The sequence below is a fragment of the Peromyscus leucopus genome, chromosome 10 (assembly GCF_004664715.2).
Source record: "Peromyscus leucopus breed LL Stock chromosome 10, UCI_PerLeu_2.1, whole genome shotgun sequence".
Lineage (NCBI taxonomy): Eukaryota > Metazoa > Chordata > Mammalia > Rodentia > Cricetidae > Peromyscus > Peromyscus leucopus.
In genome coordinates this window covers 35,275,772-35,298,483 of record NC_051071.1, presented here as the reverse complement: position 1 = coordinate 35,298,483, position 22,712 = coordinate 35,275,772, and the positions used below count along the sequence as shown (strand labels likewise).

Here is a 22,712-nt window from a genome sequence, read left to right as displayed (position 1 = left end):
GACCAAGTAATTTTTATTCCTATTATTTTTTTTTCAAATGAAACAACTGAGAGTTAATGTAATCTGTTCCACAAGAATGTTCACTGTGTCAGCATTTATTGTTTAAAAATACAGAGGATTAGACATCCATAAGCATATAGATTATGTGAAGCATGCTATAGAATATATAATTAGATTTTAGCAACTATTAAATTATATGAAAGAGATCCTTATTTACTAAACTGTGTCACTCTATAGTTGATCTTGAAGCCCTAACTTCCAAGATGAGTCTTGTAGTCCATGTAGTGTAACATGGAGTCTTTAGAAATTGATCTCCACCCACCTCTTAGCTCTTTTATTCTGTTCTTTCTCATTCACCTTTTTTTCTTTTATCTTATCTCTTCCTTCTCTCCTTAACTCTTTCTTTCTGTAAACAGAGGAAAGGTCATGGAAAAACTTAATAAAGGGGAAGCCATTAGAAAACTGGGAACAAGATCTTACTAGTAATAAGAGCAATGGTGCCAATGGTGCTGGGAATTCAGACTTCTAGTCCCAGTAACTAGGAGCAAAATGGACTTTGTTTACTGTAGACACTTAGTCTGTGGTATTGATTTCAACACACTATGTTCACTAGTTCAGAGATTATTATTCAAATCCAAAAAGAATTTCATGGTACATTTTTATAACAGAATCAATTAACTAAGTATAACATATTTTAAAGGTAAGTGTTCCTCTGTTGTACATATCTACTTTTTTTGTGAAAACTGAGAATATATTTTCCAAAACATTAAATAATGCTTTTCAAGTGTACAAATCATTAGCAACTTTAATTTATGTTTACTTTATCATTTCTAAATTTTCATTTTATTAGTGATGAACAGGAATTACTTTTCTATCAAATAAAAATCAATAAAAATTAACAGCCAATTAGAAGTAAATAGAGTTAGAGTAAAGGTTATTTTGAAATGTAAACCAAGGATGTCCCAGTGCTGATCTATGAAATTTGTTGCTGGAAACAATGAGATGCTTTCATAAGCTCTGGGTTTGTAGCCTCTTATCAGGATGAAAAAGGAAATTTATGGAGTTGAATTTGGATTTCTGTGACTTCCAAGTACACCAGATGACCATGAATCTTGACCTCTGAATACAATGAGCCCGTATTGAATGGTTTGAGTCCATCCTGCCTTTACCAAACTCGTCCCATGGATAAAAGCACTCTGAACTCACAGACGGTGATACTACAAGGTCAAGGAATGTGATTTTATATTTAGGAGTGGGATGACTCAAATAAGAGAAGTATGGGGGGCAGCTCAAATTGAATACCATTTCCCAAGTAGATGCCAAGTCAAGCTCTCACCATGAAGTCAAATTATTATGGAAATGATTTAAGAAGTAGGGACAATTTTAAAATGAGAATTATTGAAAAGAAATACAAGTCAATAGAAGGTGAAAAACAAAAATTTTAATTTAAGTGGATTTAGAAAGTCCTGTCTAAAATTGAAAATATCAATAAACAATGCAATCATAAGCTTCCCATTCCATGTTTGTGTGTGTGTGTGTATGTGTGTGTGTGTGTATGTGTGTGTGTGTGTGTGTGTGTGTGTGTGTGTGTGTGTGTGTCCAGGATAGGAAAGAGATTCATTTATAGAGTTCTATTTATCATTCAGCATAATCCAAATCCACCAAAAGCTACACACATAACTTTGGTGTTCAGATTCAGTTCCATTTAATTTCCATTTTAATTGGAAATGGCACACTGGAGAACAAAAATGATGATAAGCCATCAGAAAAGTTATTAATTCCATGAGTAAGGAAGATAATGTTTGTATTTGCCAGAGAAGAGGCAATTAAAGGGAGATTATGATTGAAGGGGATAAGAGGCAAGGCATACAAAAGAGAAGCACTAAAAAGATTCAGAATCATCGCACCAAGAAGGAGCATGTGGCATTGTGATAGGTTATGATAAAGTTTTTCAGAATTGTAATAGCATGTTATCTTATTTGTCCTAAATGATGATATTATTCATCTTAATAAATAATGACACAATAAAGGTAACATTACAGTAGATGGAATGATAATTATGCCACAAGCTCTATACTGAAGAATGTTCAGTGTAATAAGCATCTGGCCTTGTAGTGTTAACGATATTAATAAAAATACAATAAAATCTAAATAAGAGGAGTAACCACTGTTGATAGCACTTTACCAAACACATATTCTATCACTTTATTATCACTCTGGATTTTAGCTTATTCTTTTATTTGGGGAAGGTTTTCTGATTTACAGATGGATATTTGAGAAGATCTGTTCAGATTGTCTTTGATTACAACATAGATGCCTATAAGTATTGTGTCACACACATTAAATAGCATGTTCAATGCCATAAATGACTTGTCTATGGAGAATTGAAAGAGTCCAATTTTACTATTTCTTTATTCCAATTGTCAAAAATTAAAATAAAGGAACTATTTAATATATCAAAGTATAAGTTAAAGGATTCTGGGTCTCAAACTTGTCTTTCAAAGCCAAGTTACTCTCTGCCTTTATGCTTTCTTCCCAGAGAGGCTTTTAACTCTTGATATGTGTATTTGCCACTAAACACAAAAATTAAAAGTTAATTTTAATCTAATGTGAAGACATTGACAATATTAGTCATTTAGGGTCATGTACCTATATTTACAAACTGCACATAGAAATATTGCTTTATTGCAAATCCTGGGTCATTCAATTTTCCAAAAAAAGGATGGTATTTATCATCATAGCTATCCCATGGAAGAAAGGTCTTTCTTTCTTATATGGAAACATGCAACAGACACACACACACACACACACACACACACACACACACACACACACACACATTTCCAAGTATGTGCTGCTGTGATGATTATTCTTGGATGTCAAACTGACTACATCCTGAATTAACTAAATCCAAAAATGGAGGAAACACCTGTTTGGGATTATTGTTTAATTTGAAATAGGAAGATCTATTTCTAATCTGGATCTTGAGACAGGAAGACGTATGTCTATAATCTGTGCCATAGATTCTGCTGAGCCCATAAAAGGACATGGAAGAAAATATAATTCCTCTTTGCCTGATTGCTCTCACTTTGCTAGCAAGTCAATTCCTTTGCAGGTACTATAACATAATTCTTTGGGATTCCATTTTCAAACAAAGACCAGCTAAGACATCCAGCCTTGTGTTCTGAGCCACTACTGGGTTCTTAAACTTTCTGTTCATAGCTAGCCATTGTTGGATTAGCTGGATCACAGCCTGTAAGTCATTCTAATGAATCCCCTTTCTTCTCTCTCTCTCTCTCTCTCTCTCTCTCTCTCTCTCTCTCTCTCTCTCTCTCTGTCTCTCTCTCTGTCTCTCACTCTCCCTCCCTCTCCATGGCTGTGTGTCCATATATATATGTATATATATATATATATATATATGTATGTATATATATACTCAAATTAGATATATAGATTGATTGATAGATGATAGATAGATACATACATACATAGATACATAGATAGATGATAGAGATATAACAGATATAGAAATAAATTCATTCTGTAAGTTCTGTTTCTTTATAGAATTCTGACTAATTCAGCTGCTGTAGAAAGAAACAATTTCTCTCAGGAAAATATATTCCATTTTATGTAATTTTGTGCACTGTCATCTAATGGTTCTAATAAATCCCTGCCACACCCTTACTTGGAGTACCATTGCTTTTCAATGGTATAATACTGTGTGTGTGTGTGTGTGTGTGTGTGTGTGTGTGTGTGTGTGTGTGCAGAACATACAGACCTTCCAGAATATTAATGCTGGAATCCTTAATAACATCATTTAAAGTGATGCTTTAAAAATACAGAGAGAAAATAATTTTTAAAACCTACAAGAGTGTAACTAGCCAATGGCAATCAAATATGTAAATTAATAAGAATATATGAATAGATTTAAGGGATCACCTTTGGAAAAAATCACTCTAATTAAATGAAAATGAAAATACAAGGAATAAAATCCAGGCATCAGAATAGCCAATACAGTTTCAAAAATGACAGTGTAGTCTGTAAGCAGAGCAACTCGAGAGGCTAAAACTGGAGAATTGCAATCCGAGTCAAGGAAAATTTCTGACAACAACCACACACACACACATTTATATTTGTTAGACATACATGTTTATACATGAGTTTAGTGTGATCCCAGAAGAGATGCTTTTTAAAAGTGAAATCAATTAATGTATGATTGAATGTCTTCCAACAGTTGAGATGCGTTAGTTCTCTTAAAAAGGCTAAACATAAAATGAAAGAAATCATCACCTCTAGGAAAAACAAAATAGTACAATAATGGAATTATAACAGCCATTCACCATGTGGAACAGACAGGAGTTATATTCAGGTCATTAAAATAACAACATCAAATATTGATTTTACAAATAATAATGCTATAAAAATTCAGTGTCTCCCCCAAAATATGTCACAGAACAGCAGCATTGGACCACTTGAAGAGTTGTGGCTATGACCTTCTCTGATGTGAAATACAAACTATTGTCTCTCATTTCAGAACTACTGAATCAGAAACACTAAGGAAAAATATCCCTGGATCTGTACTCCCTCAGCCTATGAGCTCATCCTGATGCATGCTAATATATGAATGCCCTTACTGTGATTGTCTCTTCAGGATATGATCATAGGTCATGAAGGCAATTGTGAAAGATAAACAGTCCTTTTCCAAATAGAATATTAATGAAAAACAGAAAATGCAAAACAGTAATATAAGAGGATTCTTCAGAAATATGAAAGTGAACCTATAATGGAAGAATTTACTAAAGGTGTGTTGATGTGTGTGTGTGTATGTACATTTTCCCCTCAAAATAATAAGGAGTGATAAATATGTCACAGAGAGCATTTTTTCTATGACACTTTCATTACAATTTACCTTTGTAAAATATACTAGTTGATAAAAAGATATGCTAATTAATAAAAGCAAATATTGAATTGTCAAGTGATAAGAACAGAGAAAGAATAGGTGGTTTTAAAGGAAGCCAGGAGAGCCTATGAATACATTTGCAATAAATTATATTCCATATAATTTGCAGCATATACTTGTATAGACAACTGGCTTCAACTTTTGTATAATTTTATGGGTTTTAGAAGCATATGAATGTGCTTTCTTTGTCCATATTTCCTGGAACTAGAATGTCACTTCTGAAGAGTAGATGACAATTTCAGAAGTACTACAGTAAATAATAAAGAAACTACATGGCTGGTGTTTAGGAACAAACTGGGAATCATAAAGATGAATTCTTACTGTTTGAATTTTATTTGGACTTACTTGTATTTCAGTGTGTTTTTTTGTATGGACGAATATATGTGAGTGCCTGTAGAAGTCTGAAGAGGTGTTAGATCTCCTTTAGCTAGAGTTATAGGCAGTTGTGAGCCAAACTCTGTGAATACTGCAAACTAGTGTACTCTGAAGAGCAGCAAGTGTTAACTACCTAGCTGACACGTTTGGTCAGTTACTGAGGGATTTATTAAGGCAATTCCATGTAGTTAAAAAAGGAGGTTTATTTTAGGGTAACTTACAGCCAGTAAAGGGGTTGGTTACAGGATCCGGGAGAGGTAAGGTGCAATCCAGTGGTGTTCTCTGGAGAACTCTGCTCCATCAACCATCCAGCATCCAGAATCACCAGGAACCAAGAGGGCTGGAACATCCATCGAATCTCGGGTCTTAATGGCTCCTGTCTGAGCCCCACCCCAAGGGTACATCATTGGTAGGTGCAACAGTTACCAGAAGCCTCACTAGGGGTAGTACTTCCAGGTCAAAGCTGGAGTAGTTACCAGTCAGTTTTTATGAAGGATAAAAGAAAACTGGAGTCAGATACATCCGTTAAACTGGAACTTGGGGAATTGGAGGAATAATAATCCCAAGAACTGAAAATCCAAGGAATGTTCAAAGATGTAGTATGAAATGAGTCAAAAACTAGGACTATGGATTTTTCAGACATATATCTCTGCAGGCATGGAGGTTAAAACCATCAGGTTTATTTATCTGGAGAGAAGGAAATGACTTTTTAAAGATGTTTGGCACTGTTCTTGCAGTGGCTTCTTGCCTGTCAAGCTGTGACTGAGCAGTTAGCATTATTGTGGATAATCTTTTGCTTCTTTGGGGCAAGGGCTACTTAGTGTCTGATATTATAAAACCTGCCTGAAACAGTGATTTATGTTGTCATGAGTGCTTGAAGGGTAACTAAACAGAATGTCTTCACATCTATGCAAATGAATTGATTAACCAGTCTCACTTCCCAGATGACCTCTGTTTGTATTCTGCCTGCACACAGACTCTTTTGATTTATCAGAAGATTTAATTGTGTACAGTATTTGGGTTTACATAGAGTGGATTGAATTTTAATGAAAATCATTCATCATCTTCAGGAGTTAGCCAATACATGTCCAAGTCAAGTCTGCTACTCTGGCAAAGTCCAGCATGTTGAAGTGGTATTACAGCCACTTCTACAACAAGGACTTTGAGCTCACCAGGAAGAAAACATCAGAAACACAGTGAAACTCTTGATGATAATTATGATAAACTCTGAGTATTTGTACCGCATCTTTCTGATGATAAATTCTTGTGTACATAAAGTGTACTGGATTCTGTCAGAAGTTTTGATATAACCTCACTGATTTTTTTCTAAAACTCATCCAGAATGTTGTACTTTACACCTAAAAAAATTGAAGTTGGGAGACTGTATAACAGTGACCATAGGAAGGGACCATGTGATTGGTATGCACAGGAGCATAAATTCTAACTGAAGTCTCCTTCTTCAGAGTTATTATATTTAGCAAGTTATACCATTCTTTGCTATATTTAAGTTGAGTCCTCGTTGTTGGTATTATATATCACAAAGAACTTAGGCAAATATGCCATTATGAAGATACTACATAGAACTTTGGGGGAACTATATGGGCTTATTTTTATTTTTAAACACTCTATCCTTAAAGAAGATTTTCAAATTGAATTCATCTGATAAATTAAAATACAAGTGTACATATACATATAGAAATTTTGTGTATTTTACAATTGTTTCTATTTTTGAAAATTTCCTATGTGTATATAATATGTTTTGATTAATTCCACCTTCTATCTTCTCCTCTCCAGTTTCTTCCCATCCTACTGTCTAGCCATCATTCAATTACTGTGAAGAGACATCATCTGTAACCATAGCAACTCTTATAAAATAAAGCATTTAATTTGGGCTTGCTTACACTTTCAGAAGTTTAGTCCATTATCATCATGGTGTGGAGAATGGCAGCACATCAGCAGACATGGTGCTAAAGAAGAAGCTAAGAGTTCTACATCCTTATCTGCAGGCATCAGGAAGAGACAGACAATGGGACTGGCTTGGGCTTTTGAAACCTCAAAGATCACTCCTAGTGATACAACTTCTCAAACAACTCCACACTTACTCTACCAAAGCCACATCTCCTAATCCCTCTCCAGTAGTGCCACTCCCTTATGACCAAGCATTCAAATATATGAGCCTATGGGGGGCATTCCTATTCATACCACCACACCCTGATTCCACTTAGAGCTGCCAGTATGTTCATTGATGGAAGATCACCTACTAGAGCATGAACAGCCCTTTGATGCTGCCCTGTGAGTCCATGTGTGTGAAGGACATGCCATGTCTGTCCATATACAAGAGTCCTATAGAGTACCAAACATGGAGGACCAAAGGAAGAAACTCTTTATATTATACTTGAAATATTATTTTTGGTTGTGAGCCTTGCCTTTTAAAGCTGAACCATCTCTCCAGCTCTATACTTAAAATATTACAAACACAGAATAATCAATGATTTTGAAAGCTTGATAAAAGAAAGACTGAATAGCTTTTAGCAGTAGGGCCATGAAATTAACAATAGCTTATTTGACAGAAATGTTTAAAGCCAGAAGTCCTGGAAAGGTGCTATGCAAGATCTGAAAAACCACAATCATCAACCTAGACTATTATACCCAGCAATATTATCTATTACAGTTGAAAAAGAAACAAAAACTTGCAATTAAAATAAAAGGTTAAATGAATCTCTGACAACTAAGATAGCTCTAGAAAAGATACTGAAAGTAACACTTAGCTCTGAAGAAAAGGATAAACATACCCAAGATGTCACAGGGAATAAATATTTCCAGAGCAGTTAATCCAAAGATGTCTAAAGAAATACCACAAAGCAACATAATGACACAACACGCATAATGAACACAACTTTCAACAATAATTCTTAATATTAGCAGTCTCATTTCCCCCCAGGAAAAAGATACAGCATAGGAGATTAAATTAGAAAACAGAATCCAGGCCGGGAGGTGGTGGCACATGCCTTTAATCCCAGCACTCGGGAGGCAGAGCCAGGTGGATCTCTGTGAGTTCGAGGCCAGCCTGGGCTACCAAGTGAGCTCCAGGAAAGGCGCAAAGCTACACAGAGAAACCCTGTCTCGAAAAACCAAAAAAAAGAAAAAAGAAAAAGAAAACAGAATCCATACTTTGCTGTCTCTATGAAAGAATGCCCCACCATCAGTGATGGACACTGACTTAGGGTGAAAGGTATTCTATGAAAATGTAAATAAGAAATAAGTATATGTAATTATTATAATATCTGACAAAATAGATACCAAACCAAAACTAGTCAGATAATTATAGAAGTTCATTTCATACTCATTGAAGGGACAACCCACCAACAGGATATCACAACTCTAAACATATACACACCAAACACAGACTACATCCCTAGTTCTAAACTACACAATGACTTCAACATAGTAAGAATGGGTGGCTTAATATTCACCAACAAATAGGTCACCCATACTTTTTGTAAATACAGAAACATTGGGAATAAATGATATCATAAGTTAAATGTACCTAATAGACATCTATGAAAATTCCACCAAAACACGAATATGCATTCTTTTTCAGTAGTCTATGGACCTTTCTCTGAAGTAGATGGTATATTGGAAGTCAAAACAAGTCTCAACAAATACAGGAAAGTTGTGATGAATCCTGAGTTCACTAGAACAAAGCTGGATATCAACAGCAATCAAAACTAGAAGAAGTAAATAAACTAACCAACCTAATATAAATTATAATTGAAGCAAGAAAGAAACTAAAAAGGGAGTTAAAAATCTTAGAATTAAACAAAAATGAAACTAGAACATACTAAAATCTGTGGGACACAAAGAGAGTAGACCTAAGAGAAAAATGCCTACATCAAAAATTGAAAGATCTCAAACTAATAATTTAATGATGTACCTAAAGGCTTTGAAAGAGTAAAGTTCAAAATCCTGGAAGAGTAGACCAGAAGAAATAGCCATTAGCACTTTTTAAATGTTGCTTAATTTATAAGTGAATAAATGTCTCAATTATTACTTTTTATTACCTTGACATACAATCAGTACACACATAGAAATTAAACATAATATATATGTCTGTTATCTAGTAAATATCATTTTATATAAATGATGTCAAGTAAAATTAAAGCTGAACTATATTTTAGAAATATAGGTAATACAGGGAAATATATCCTCATAAGGATAAGTTTGAAGTTCATTGTTTTAGATTTTTTTTACTACAGGGCCTCAAAAAGTAGAAGGAATTGTTCTCTATGAAGTATAGAGGCAAGAGCCAGAAGGAATAGAAGCAACAGCTAAGTGGTGGAATTAGCTTATCACATGGTAAGTCCTTGAGCTCTCTCTGTTTAAAGCACTACCACGTATACTGTGTGTATGTGTTTGTGTGTATGTAGGAGAAAGGGAGAGGGAGAAAAAGACAGATACACAGACAGAATGAGAGCCTAACAACCCATAGTCAACTTACAATTACATCCAAGGAGAATGCTGAAGGACTTAGAAAATGAGGCTGTATGATTAATATTTCTCTAGTACTAGTTTATATATGTAGTGTTTAATATAATATTTCATCTTCACCAGCATTTATAAACATAGGGTTATACTTAAAGCATATAAATGCTTACATTAACAAACTCTAGATGTTATAACAGATCAAAAATATTGGTTTACTTCCTATTCACTGCATATTATTGGATCTGAAAATAGAATAGAAATGTATTTTTTCCACAAAGTGTTTCACAGAAAGATGCCTTGATGTTACTTCCATTGTTTAAAATATCCTCTAGATATTTTCTAGATATTACTCTAAGAAATTACAGAAAATGATCATATGATTGATCAAGGACATAGTACCAATCACATGGTCTCATGTTCCCATACCCATAAAGTCATAACTCTACCTAAGTAAAAGGAAGGCAGCAAAGGTATTCTTTTTTAATTAATCAATTAATTAATTTATATACTATTTGGGAATATTATTTTAAGGTGTGTTACTTTTGTTTATGTTGCATTTGTTTAAATCTGTGAAGCTGTGTTACTGTGCCTGTGTAAAATACCTGATGGTCTAATAAAGAACTGAATGGCCAATAGCAAGGCAGGAGAGAGAGAGAGGCAGGGCTGGTAGGCAGAAAGAATATATAGAAGGAGAAATCTGGAAGGGGAGGAGGAAAAATAGACGAAGGAGTAAAGAAAAGGAAGTAGCCAGAGAAGGAGGAGGACTCCAGGGGCTAGCCACCCAGCTACACAGAAAGTCATGGAGTAAGAGTAAGATTTACTGAAAAGCCCACAGGCAAAAGGTAAATGGGATAATTTAAGTTAAGTAAAGCTGGCTAGAAATAAGCCAAACTAAGGCCAAGCATTTATAATTAAGAATAAGCCTTCATGTGTGATTTATGTGGAAGCTGGGTTGTAGGCCCCCAAAAAGATCCAAAAAAAAACCAAACAACAACAATATCCCAGCAACATTTTCCCTTCTATCCTCTCCTCCCAGTCCCTCTCTGCTACTCCTCTCTGTTCCCACTCCCCAATCCACTCATCCTCTTCTGTTCATGAAAGGGTAGTTCTTCCATGGGTATCAACAAAGCAAGGTATATTAAGTTGCAGTAAGACTAAACACCTCTCCAACTATTAAGGCTGAGCAAGGCAACCCAGTATGAAGAGTAGGGTCCCTAAAGCCAGTAAAAGAATCAGAGAAAGCTCTTGCTCCCACTGTTAGGAGTCCCATAAGAGGAGCTACACAACTGTAACATATATGCAAAATGCCTAGGTTAGTCCCTCAGGAAAGGTGTTCTTGAAGGGTAGCCACATTTCAGATATACCTTCCATTACAAAATCCAGAAGATGAGTGTTTGAAGATAGCCATCTATCTCTGGTATGTGAGAGTAAGTGTCTTCACTGTTAATAAATAAATAAATACACTTATATACATATATACATACATACATACATACATAATACATACATACATATACATACAGTTCACAGTTATTTAATAATTTCCCCAAAGATCCAAGGGTATGAACTAGGGGTGGGGGTCTTAACAGAATCTATCTATCACTCAGCAAAACATGATCCACAATTAAACTTGGGCTGCCACTTTTTTCTAGTTCAAATATTAATGGACAACAGCCATGTCTATTTATTTTAGTGTTCTCTGTGTCTTCTATTACACTAGAGTGGCAATATTTTTAAATTGTAAGAAAAGAGAGTATGGTCATCAAAATCTCTACCATTTTCTGACTGGCTCTTAACCAAAAATACTTGCTTACTGTGTAAGTTCTCAGCTACATCTATAACAAATTTTCAAGTGCTTGATGGCTTTAAACAATAAAGATTTATTATCTTATATTTATGGAACTCAGAAATGTCAAATGGATCTCACTGTGCTAAAGCCAATCCATCAGAAGTGTTGCATTGCTTTTGGAGGGTTCAAAGCAGAATCATCTCCTTGACTTTTCCAGCTCAAAGAATTTCCCTGGGTTTTGGTTTCTATGTTTCAGGGTCATTATAGCTGGTCAAGTCCTTCTCATGATGCATCACTTTTTGAGCTCCTCCTTCATTACCATTGTGATAGTAACACCTCTGTCTTCTATTTAATACCCTTGTCAATGATGAGCAGGGTCAGAAAATTCCCCATCCCAAAGTTAGCTCATTAATTCACTTAATTGATGTGTAAGCCTGACTTCCCTTTGCTAGCTAATATAAAATACTCAATTTCTATAGTTTCAAATGTGAAAGTCTTTGAAGTGTTATTATTCTAGCTATTGCAATGAGCCTTATTCTACAAGCTAAACAATTCATTATTCCATTATTTTACTTTGTCTCTAAAAATGTAAGACTTTCTTACACTCAGATACATTGAAGCTCCAAAGCTGTGTTTCAAAGGAAATATAAAAGATGGGTAGGTAAAATTATGTAAGAGTACTTCTTACTAACATAAAAATGTTTAGAGTCGAGACTGTGGAATGACCAAGAGTCCAAACACCTTCATAAATAAGGACTTTGCCCTCTGTGGCCTCATTTCTGCTCCAGCAAGATGACAGGAATTATCATGGACCTAGAAACACTGACCAAACTGTAGATATAAGTGTACATTTGTAGAAAAACATTGTTCACACAAAGGAGATGATGGTTCACAGAACAACTACAACAGAGGATGGATACAATGCTTTAGTTTTCTTTAACTAAAGAGACAAAGCGATAAACAGCATCTTGAGTATGGAAAGGGTAACTATGCTTACAAGCCAAGAAAGAGTGTGCCATTTTTGTTACCTTAAAACTCAAGCATCTATCTCTGACAGCAAACACTGTCATCAGCCCAGGCCATGCTGAGACAAAACAGTCAACAGTCACACTTGCCAGCATCTTAAACCATCTAAGTGCAGATAGTGTAACTAGCTGAAGAATTCTGGCTGCATATTTGTCCAAATACTCTGTGGGTGGGACTAGAGAGAATGAGACTGAAGAAGGTCCAGACCTCAGTATTCCCAATGGATACATACAGGATTAAGACACAAAGCAATTGATTCTTGATTTCAGTAAACAAAGCTGGTAAATGCTGCAGTTAATCTTTCTACCAGCAGGTATCTGAAACCATGGGAACCAGGATAAATATTAGAAACTTCTCTCTGTTTTCTTTGTCTGTTAGAGTCTGAAATACTGAAGGTCCTTGTAGTTCACATCAAACTTATCCAGAATAACTTAAACACGATGCATCCTTTAGTGTTTTCCATTACTTTAATTACTAGCATTGTTCAATAATAAGTGAACATTATGATTAAAATTAAGGAAACTTAACAATGTTCACTTGAATTTATTTGCAAGGCACATCTGCAGACCTGGTGTTATTGAATTGCGGGGGCCCTCCCACCACTTCTGCGGGTCAGCGTGAGATCCTTCCACCTGTCCTAAATGCAGAAAAGAATAAATTGCATTTTCAGTCCTGTGGAAATAATTGTATTTTCAAGGTCACAATCAATCATCATAAACTCAGTACCTCTCCCTTGGGAGAAGAAAAATTTAAACCCCTGATGTATTGCTTTTGTCATTTTGAAAAAAAAAAAAATCTTTTCTTACTGACACGGTCAGTTATGGAACAATCTACACAGGAGAGATTCACTGGACACTATTGAGTCTCCACTCTTGTTTTTATTCTAATAAATAATGGCAATCATGAAAATGACTCTAACATATTTTTGTTACACTCCTTTATTTGGAAAGTATCTTTAATTCAGGGTCATGTTTAGTTTTGAGAATTGTCCTCTGAATCAAACAATAACAACAATCACTTCTATACAACAGAAATAGATGGCACGAGAGGTTTAGAATATTCTCCAATTAAGTCAGTTAAGAAATATAAGAACTGGAAACCTATCTCATGTCACAATGACTCCAGACTTCATAAGAAAGGGAGATCCAAGCAGTGTATAACATGTCTGCATTTACATAAACAAAGCAAGGTATTTTAAAATTAGCATACAAACTACTAGGAATCATCGTAGCATTTTCAAACAAAACATTATCATCTCACCATCCCCAATGGACCTCCTTGTATCTCCTTCCTGGTTCCTTGCTATCTCCTACCCCACACCCACTCCATGTGCAGCATATCTTTTTTGCAATTTCTTACTCTCCTTTCTAGTTTCATAGGCTTTCATTACATTTCTTCCCATTTGTACACATGCACATGTACGTTATAATCTAGAGTCTTTATATGAGGGATAGCATGCAGTTTTTGAGCAAGACTTTCTAAAAAATATGAATCTGTGGACTGAGTTGACCTAAATGTAACTCCTAATTCAGTTGATTCTTATTTATTTGCTTCTAGAATCTGTAAAAATTTACTCATCTTCAAGTTTTTCTACTCCTTTGATACAAATGAAGAATAAATTTTCTGTCACAGAGAACCAGAGAGAATTTCTCACTTAATCTTTGAGGAGAGGATGACCTCCATGCTTATCTGTGTTGTTTCATTTGTAACAGTGGTTTGCTGTCACTGACTCTGGATTAACTGTGGTGTAGATATCTTATCAAGAGTTAAGAAAACAAACTAACAGAAGCTAATATATCCCAGAAGAACTGAATGACACAGGGCATGGGGAAAAGAGACCAGCCATCTATAGTAGGTTACAAGGGTTTAAGCTATTGGGACCATCTGTCAGAGCTGACTTGAAGACATAGAAGAATTTTTTCCATGAAGGAGCATAGAATGTGCACATTAAAAATAACTGCTCAGCAGTGAGCCAACTGGATCATTTTCTGACGAACTGCGCATCTCTCTCTCCTGACCCAGCTGTTGATTTGAATGTTCTTGGTAAAGCCAGTAGTTTCAGGTGTTTGGGAACACCTTGCTGAAACTAATGATAAATTCAGAAGCATATTTTTTTTTACCAATTTCAAAAAAAATGTATATGAAGTGTTTGAAAGTTCCCAAGTATATCAGCAAAATTATAGACATCTATTTTTTAGGTCAGCTTTACTCAAACTTGACTTCATTCTCAGGAAGAAAAGAAATAACTATACTGGTGAACTTACACTCCACTCTGTCTAACAAAACCAACGTTAAAGAAATCTCTCTTCCTGTGGTTTTGGTTTTAAAAAAAAACCCTGGGGAACAGAGATAGTGTCATTGACAGGGTCAGTTACAATAAGTGAATCATTGAAATTCCTCCTAGACACATCTACATTGGCTTATACTTGGAGTCAAGATATAGGATCACACCAAGGATTTCAAGTAGGCAGAAATTAGGCTCCCAAGTACAATTTAATGTGGTAATTAGAAGTCAGAACAGGTGATGATTAGGCATAGAACCTGGAATTTCTATAGATAACTAGAGGTAGAATACTTACTGTGTGCTAGGAGCTATCCCAACTACTTTATGTCTAATAAATAGCTCTAATAATAATGTTGTGATACTGTTATACTCACTAAAGTATTGCATAGAGAAGTTGAGCACCTTCTGAAATGCATACAGAATACTGCTTTACTGGCTTATTATGAGCCTCTGAGCTGCCTGTGGTCCAGCAAGATGAGATATAGTGAAATGCTATAGGAGAAACCAAATCTGTAGTATTAGGTATGCCAACTCTTGAACAGATAGAAGCCAGACTAAGAGAAAAAGAATACTACACACAAAAGAAGTAGACATCTGAAAGCTGACTCAAAGTGGGGAAGGCAGAGAGGGAGGGAGGTGTCAGGAGGGAAGAAGGAGGAGAGAGAGAAGCAATAAGAGAAGGAAGATGGGACATGGACAGGGGAAACAATATTTGGCAACACCAGATTTGAACAAGAACTAAATGACATAATCAGCTTTATCCTATAATAGTATCCCTGATTCTTACATGAGGCTATTTCCACACCACTTGCCATATATAGCCGGGGCAGATTTTAAACAAAAATGCCATTCTTAGGGCTAGAAAGTTCAGGTTCGGAGTCTATTTTATGTTGGATGGGACTCACTTTATAGAAATAGATGGTCCATTCTTGTGTTCTCAACTATTGAAAGAGCAAATGGGACCTTCTAAGACTCCTTATAAGAGAGCCAACCTTTCTAAATTGGGCCTACCTCCTAAAACTAATCACCCTGAAACATTTTATCACCTAGTACCTAACTGTGATAAAGATTTCAACATATGACCTCTGGGAGATGATAGAATAGTGATATTTCTTTCCCAAAATTCATTAATTATACCCAAAGATTGTAATGAATAAAGGTTTGTGTTTTACAAAATGTCCTATGTTGAACCCTTAATTCCAAAGTGATGGTATCTAACATATGACTCTGTAGGGTTGTGTGGGGTATAATATCAAGACCATTGCCAGTTTCTTTTTTACTCGAATTCAAAAATTTCCCTGGCTTCCTGGCAGTCACCTATGCCATGTGCTCCCTCAGTAACTTTCTCACACATGGGCTTCTACTCACTTTCCAGATCTCAACTGCAATGGCTCCAGAAAACTCTCAATTAAACCCCCCCTTTTAACCTTTGATGGATCTCTAATTTATCTATCAACACAGATCGCACTTTACAGAAAGACTTAGTGCTCACCACTGCTGCTACACAAGAATCTCTCCTCTGAGTACTGTTATTCCAACTTCTGGTTGTAAGATCACCACTGTTGGCCCCAGAATTTTACATCCACAACTTATAACATAATACTTTCATTACTGACCAATCAATTATCAACTCTGTGAACACAACACACACACACACACACACACACACACACACACACACACACACACACACAAAACTTCCAATTGAGGAACCGTAGCTCAGACTCAAGTTAAGGTGCAGCCTAAGCTCCTCTTTCTGTTTCAGTCCAGTCTGAAGGGTCTAATAATATTTAGTAATATCATCAAACATCCCTGTTAATTCTATCATATTAGTATCATTAGCTGATGTTAAAAGCTGAGGTGAAAAATAAATAGAAGGGAAGAGAACTAGTTCAGCCCTTTTAAAGATCTTCACCTGGTCTTTCACTGTAAGAAAGAGAAAATTAGAGCAAACCAAGTATAAATAAGTTAGTGGTCCTTATACAGAATGATGTTTTAGTATGAAAATCACATTTTCTCAAGCAGCACCCAGAGATCCCATGTCTGTGTCTTGCTTCAACAGTGTTTGGACGGAGCAGACCCAGGGACTCCCTTTGTTAGCTTCCAGCCGCCTCTCAGTGTCTCCATTCACAGCCTCTGGGACCATCTTCTCCCAGCCTTAGACTCCTAGGACCAGACAGTACAGTCTCTTGGCGGTTAGTTCCATATTGCGTATATGCCATATGCTCCTGGGTTCTTCAGAATAATTCCACCGAAGTGGAGACTGCAGTGAACCGCCTGGTCAACTTGCACCTGCGGGCCTCCTACACCTACCTGTCTTTTGGCTACTATTTTGATCGGGATGACAAGGCTATGGAGGGTGATGACATGGCTCTGGAGGGTGTATGCTACTTCTTCCGTGAATTGGCCGAGGAGAAGCGCCAGGGTGCCGAGCGGCTGCTAAAAATGCAGAACGAACCTGGAGGCCTCGCCCTATTCCAGAATGTGCAGAAGCCATCTCAAGATGAGTGGGGTAAATCCCAGAAGGCCATGGAAGCTGCCTTGGCCCTGAAGAAGAGCCTGAACCAGGCCCTCTTGGATGTTCATGCCCTGGCTTCTTCTGGCACAGATCCTCACCTCTGTGAATTCCTGGAAAACTGGAAAACCACCTCCTGGATGAGGAGGTGAAGCTCATCAAGAAGATGGGCAACCACCTGACCAACCTCCACAGAGTGGCTGGGCCGCAGCCAGCACAGACTGGTGCGTCCTCGCTATCTCTGAGCAAGTACCTCTTGGAGAGACTCACTCTCAAGCATGACCAGGAAGCCTCACCTTCCAAGGGGCCTCCATCCTCTGCTCTGCACCAGCCAGCCTCTCAGCACCTTCGCCTGAACCTCTAGGCAGCTTTGTATCTGCTCTGGAGCCCCTTCCAAGTCTTGGGACCAAGTGAAAATAAAGCATTTTGAAATATCAAAAAGAAGGAGGAGGAGGAAGAGGAGGAGGAGGAGAAGGAGAGAGAGAGAGAGAGAGAGAGAGAGAGAGAGAGAGGGAGGGAGGGAGGGAGGGAGGGAGGGAGGGAGGGGGGGGGAGGGAGGGAGGGAGGGAGGGAGGAGGGAGGGAGGAGGGAGGGAGGGAAGGAAGGAAGGAAGGAAGGAAGGAAGGAAGGAAGGAAGGAAGGAAGGAAGGAAGGAAGGAAGGAAGGAAGGAAGGAAGGATGAGGAAGCTACAATGGGCTGCTTTCGGTTTTTCCCAAATTTCATGTGTTGAAACTTTAATTCCAAAGTAACTTGGGCTGTTTAGGATGTAAGTAGATCATGAGCATAGAATCTTGGTGTGTGGGATTAGAAGTGTCCAGGGAATTGGCTGTGCTTCTGTCACCATGTGAAAAAACAAGTCAGCCATTTGCCACCTGCAAGAAAGCCCTCACCAGAACACACTAACTCTGACACCCTAATTTCAGATTTCCAAGCCTATGGAGGCCTGAGGAGAAATGTTGACTGAAAGTTTCTCTGTCTATATTGCTTTTGTACAGCAGGCCAAATTGATACAAAGAAGAGTGAGTTGCGGAAAAATCTTGTACACTGTGAAGATGTCTCTCTGATTCATTTAATAAAAAGCTGAACCACAGATAGCAGGCACAAAGAACACTGGGAAGAAAAAGGGAGGAGTAGTGAGCCAGACATGAAGGAAACAGGAAAGCAGCATGGACAGTACAGTAAATTAGGTAATAAAGCCACAAGGCAAAAAGTAAGTTAATAGAAATGGGTTAACTTAAGTTATAAGAGCTAGTTAGAAACAAGCCTAAACTATCAGCTAAGTTTTCACAATTAATAAGTCTCTGTGTGGTTATTTGGAAGCAGACTGATGAGAGACAGAGAAAGACTTATCACAAAAATTTATGCTGTGAGTCGTGAGCATCTCATGGAAGGGTGCACATAGATTTAATTCATAGCTAAGCCAGAAACAGAACACCATAGTACTGAACCACTATAACTTTTAGAGAGTATTTTGCTATTTGGAAACATGTTTTGGAAGCCCACTCCAAAATGTCCTTCAGAACATATGTACAGTCAAAAGAATGTTTGGATTATTCTACTTTAGAAGGAAGGAAAAGTATAGCCCAGGGGACGCAATGTAGAAGGGGATAATGGGAATAAACTTCCTCCAAGAGTCAGTCTTGTGTTACAGAATTCTCAGCAGAGTGCTGGAAGTGGTAATAGTCTTGATACAGATACTATCAAAAAGTGAAGGAAGTTTCATATCAGTCTTTGAAATTTCTCAGGTCATGAATAATCTTTTCTATAATCAATACACAAGTAGTCAGATTGGCTAAGGTCTGCCTTGTTTGAGCATCACTCATGTTCTCTTGGAAATAACACAATTTGGATTTTGCTTTGACTTTGTCTTACTTTGACTTTGTTAATGGCTCATGATGGAATGATTAAATGACATTTTCCTTCTTCAACTTAACTCCTGTTTTGTATTCCTTATCTGACCTCAGGGTACAGTCATAATATTTTAATGTAATAAAGTTATTACAAATGATTGATAGTGATTCTATAAGCCTGTTTTATTAGGTTGTCAAAATAGAATACTTGTTTTCTAGTATATTATCTGGCATATATTGAAACATAGTCACAGGTACAAGTGAACAGAATTATGAACCAGATCAATGAAAATCACTGCCAAGTAAAATAATATAATGGTTAGCTTTAATTGTCAGCTTGACAAAGCCTAGAATTACCTGGAAAGAGAGTGTCAATAAGATAAAGTCTACATTGGATTGGTCTTTAGAATATGCCTGTGAGGAATTAAATTATTTGGCATAGAAAGATCATACCCAGCATGGGCAACACTATAACCTCAGTAGAACAGTGAGTGAGGTGGAGTGAAGAAACTGATTTGACCATAAGCAAGAAAGCAAGTCTATACTCAAGTAACCATCTCTTACTGTTCTTGACAATGAACTTGATGTAACTAGGTATTTGACATAACTAGCTATTTGATGTAATTAGCTATGTGATATAATTAGCTATTTGGAGTTCCTACCTCAACTTCTTTCAGAGTGGTGAACTTCACACTTGGAATTGTGAGCTAAAATAAACCCTTTTTCCAAAAATTACTTTTCGTACATATATTTTATTATAGCAACAGAAATGAAACTGAAACAGAGACTTTTACTTATACACACACACACACACACACACACATACACACACACACACACACATACACACACACACCCCAAAGGGTTTCTGCATTCTGAGAATTTTATTCCTCAAGGTGTACTCTAATATATAAAAAGTGGAGCTGTAATGGATAGAATTGTTCAGCTATCTTACCCGTAGCCAGGTTATGGTAATAATAGCATATGTTTTCCTGTTATTTGATTTAGTATGCAGATTTTGAATGCCTCTTACCTATCAAACAATGTGAAGAAAACTGGGAACTAAAGATAACTGCCACATGTGTTAATGATATTACTGACACATGGTCGATAGTGTAACATTTACATTTTTCTTATCAACATACATGTGAAATGCATTAGGGAGCATTTGATGTGGTCTGCAGGGCAGGTGGGAACTTTCATATAGTGATACCCCTGGCCAAAGAGCAGTGGACAAGGAATCTGAGTGCTGGAGCCCCAACACTCAGAAGAAAGTCCACTGAGGCAATGTTCTCTCTGCTTACAAGAACAGATCACTGGCTGTGTATGATACAACCAGAAATAAGAGAAACACTTTGATAGTGACTTTAAGAGAAAGCTTCATCCCTGCTACACTGAAGTATACATACTTTTTGGTTAGAAATAGTTGATTGCATTGAATGACCTCTGGATATCCTTGCCAGCATTAAAGTTGTAAAGAACACTGAAATATTGAAAATTTCATTTTTCATAAGGCTCAAAACCAATCACCCTTAAGTCTCAGTGTTTCTGATTTTAGTGAGAAATGTCAAGATGTGTTTCTGACCTTTGTTTTCCAGGATTTGTACTTGCTGTAGTGATTGAAATGTAGTACCCTGATGGCTATAATAGAATGTCACACAAAAGAGTGTTTGTGTGGGGACATGTGATGGCTAATATTATCAACTTGAGAGAATGGAGACTCATCTAGGAGAAAAGACTCTGGGAAGATTTGTGAAGTTATCTATATTGAGTTAACCAAGGGACAAAAACCATCTTCAACTATGGGTGGTACCATTCTCTGAGCTGGGTTCCTAGAATAAATGAAAAGGGAAAGTGAAGCAAGCACAAGTATTTAGGCTTTGTCCTTCTCAACTACAAGTGAAATGTGACCAACCACTTCCTTCTGCCATGGTATTTTCTTTGCCATGATGGACTATATCTCCTAGAGTCATCAACCTAAATCAATACCTCACTTCTTAAGTTGATCCTGAAAGATATTGGGTCTCAGCAATAAGACAAGTAACTAATACAATGAGGAGTATGTGATAGGGACAAAATTCAGTACCCAGAATGCCACAAACTCACAAAAACAAACACCCAATCTTCTCTTTTCCATTAGCTTTTGAATGAACTTGTTCAAGCCATTGAAATTCAACCAAGTTTCATAGGAATGAAAATAAGAATTAGTAATGTATTCTCAGGACAAAAGTATTAAAAAAGAAGTAATAGCTTCAGATGTGCTAGATTTGCAGAGCGTTTTCAATAATTTCCCAGTCATTTAAACGGTGTCTGGTAGTACAAGCCTATAATCCCTACTTCTTTGTAGGCTGAGGCAGGAGGAATGTAAGTCCACAGCGTGTCCAGGCTACTGAACAAGCTCAAGGCAAACTTGAACAATTCAAACATGAACCTGTCTCAAAAGGAAAAATAAGGCTGAGGATATAGCAGTGGTAGAATGCTTGCATGAATATGAGGACCTAGGTTGAATTCTCAGCACTAGAAAGAAGGAGGATAAGATGGAGGGTGCTGAAAAAAAAAAGAGGAAATAAATAGTATTTTACTTTACCAAGTATCCTAGTATACTGTCTTATCAACAGCCCATCTGTGTAATGGATAGTTACAAGGTTCTGACTAGCCACCATTTCTGCTATATTGAAATCAATAGAGCATTTAAACTTTATTGATTTTATCTCAGATTTAAGAGCTATTTTAAGTAAAATGCATTGGAACTGAGCTGAAAATATATAATCATATACAGTTCAATGACTTTTGAAGTAAGACTGATTTAGAGAACATTTTAGGGAAAGAAAAAATAACTTAAATGTATGCATTTCAACTGTTTCCCTTAGTGAATATTTACTGTGTAAATTATAAAAACAGTGTAAATAGCAACTATCATTTCCCAAGGAACTGCTCCATAGCAGCTCATCATTAGTTCATCATTACTACTTCACAACTACTTCATCATTAGTTGTCAGAATAACTTTGATAATTAGGTCCTGCTACTTTGATTTATAGAAAACGTGAGGTTAAAAACAATGTAGATGACAGAACTATCAAGCTATGAACCCAGGTATAGCCCATCTGAAAGTTTCTGCAGAGTCCATATGGCATTATTAACTTCTATTATAACTTATCTAAGATGGTTGAAAAGGTGAAAATGTGGTTAGTGATATGTCTTGAATGTTCTCTTCACCACTGACATGCTTTTGTATATCCGTGTATGCCCTTGTCAGCCTCCTTTCCTTAGAGTTTGCCTTGCTATTGTTGGGAACCCATACCATCTCACAGAAGAGTTCTTGAATGACTTCCCATTCTTACATAAATCTTCAGGAAAAAAATAATTACGTCTGTTTTTGAACAGTAGCCACAGCTCCCTTAGCGAGGAATCACCAAATATGCCACA

General features: G+C 36.6%; 1 pseudogene; it reads left to right on the top strand.

The window, feature by feature from the left end:
- Nucleotides 1-17,798, top strand: part of LOC114690921 — a 32,991-nt pseudogene extending 15,193 nt beyond the window's left edge.
- The last annotated feature ends 4,914 nt before the right edge of the window (nt 17,799-22,712 follow it).